Source organism: Trichechus manatus, unplaced genomic scaffold (assembly GCF_000243295.1).
Source record: "Trichechus manatus latirostris isolate Lorelei unplaced genomic scaffold, TriManLat1.0 scaffold00249, whole genome shotgun sequence".
Taxonomy (NCBI): Eukaryota; Metazoa; Chordata; class Mammalia; order Sirenia; family Trichechidae; genus Trichechus; species Trichechus manatus.
The window spans coordinates 2,413,616-2,415,711 of NW_004444185.1; positions in this window are offsets into that span (position 1 = coordinate 2,413,616).

The window sequence follows — 2,096 nt, forward strand, 5'->3', positions numbered from 1 at the left end:
CAGAGTGGAGCTGCCCCTGGGTCCTGGTCCAGGTGCAAGCCAAAGAGCCAGGTAAGAACCGGCTCCCAGAGGCTCAGCTGCCCCAGGGCCTCCCCAGCACTGAACTGCAGGGGGCACCATTCAAGGCACGGGTGGTGCAGCTTGCTCCCTCCAGAGCTGGACAGAATACTGCAGTCTGGGTCCTGCGGGACATAGCTCCAAGGGGTCCTGGGGTTGGGGGGAGGCCAAGGAGATATCTCGGTGGGAGGGGGGTTGCCCCTCTCCAGGCTGCCTCACCTGTTGCCATTGAATCAATTCCAACTTATAGCGACCCTATAGGACAGAGTAGAACTGCCCAATAGGGCTTCCAAGGCTGTAATCTTTACAGAAGCAGACTGGCACATCTTCCTCTGGTGGAGCAGCTGGTGGGTTCGAACTGATGACCTTTTGGTTAGCAGCTGAGTGCTTAACCATTGCACCAGCAGGGCCCCTAGAACTTCCGCACTCACTCTCTAAATCCCTCCTGTCCACTCTCAATCTCTTTCTCTCTCTGTACACACACACACACACACACACACACACCCCACATACACATACTTCTCCAAATCAAATATAGAGTTCTCCTTGTTCACTTCAGACCACATGCTGGTCTTTACGCTTGCTTCCTCCCTCCCCTTCATGAAGTAAATGGACACCCTGAGGCCCCTGTCATTGTCAAGGACCCACAGACACCTTTACTTTGGGGTGCCTCTGTCCTCCTGCTCAGGTGCCCTGGAAGATAATCCCTGTGCCTGCCTGTGGAGCCAGGGCTGTGAGGTCCAGACTTCCATGGCCCAGGTTGCTGGGCAGCCTGGGAGATATAGTCTTCTCAGGACTGGTCATTCCTGGGCTCCAAACTGCCCCCTCACTGAAGACCCTCCCTTCTCTCTGTGACCCATGACACCCCCCAGCTCCCCTAGGCACCAGCATGTACAATTTCCACCCAAGAAAGCAAACCAGTGACCCAGCTCCTCAGAGCCATTGCAAAGAAGCCCTCTCTCTAGATGCCCCCCAGTCCCCCTACCTGGGGCAAAGGTAAGTACCGATTCCCCGGGGCTCAGGCCAGGACTGAAGGCTTTAGGGGAAAGATATTCTTGGGCGGGGAGAAAAGAGTGAACTTTGTTGGCTGGTCTGCTGCTCTGTCCTGCCGCCTTGCCGTTTTAATAGAGCCGCCATTTTAGATACTGCTGACTCCCAGGTGGGGAGATGGGAGCCATGTTGAGCTGACTTTGCTCCTGAAGTACTACTTGGGAGCTACTTCTAATGAACTCATTGAGAAAGGCCAGGCCCTCCTACTTTAACTGGCAGATGTTTACCCAGACCCAGAGAAGTACGGCTGGAACAAAGACTCTCATGAACAAATTTTTGCACTTTGAGACCTTATTTCCTCTCACCCAAAATGGCATCCTTCAAATGCCCAAGGGGAATGAAAAAGAAGCAAAAGGCAAGGGCACGAGCTTACTATGGGGAGGTTTTGGCTAGAAGTGGGCCCTCCCCAAGCCCTGCCCTTTCCCTGCAGCTTGAGGGACCCAGGAGAGATTCATATTTTCCAGAACTGGTAAAATTAAATTGAAAGAATACCCGGCCTCTTCATTTGCTCTCTTTCTGATTCCAGCTTCCCAGCATCAGCTGCCCTAGCCCTTCCTTCAAGTGAAAAACCATCAGGAAATAGTATTTCTCAAAGCAATAGAAAAACCATTTTCTAGAAAAACAGGGTAAAGGACCAGGTCACACAGGGCTGGTGCAACCATTTCTCTGTGATCTGGTTACAGAAGGAGAATATTGATTACACTTCTTATGTATTTTAGAAGAAGTCAAAGGTATTACATGGTCCTTTGTAAAGTAAATGGAAAATTACATCCTTTTACTATACTTGTTCAATCTGTATGCTGAGCAAATAATCCAAGAAGCTGGACTATATGAAGAAGAACGCAGTATCAGGATTGGAGGAAGACTCATTAACAACCTTTGATATGCAGATGACACAACCTTGCTTGCTGAAAGTAAAGAGGACTTGAAGATGAAAGACTACACCCTTCAGTATGGATTACACCTCAACATAAAACAAAAATCCTCAC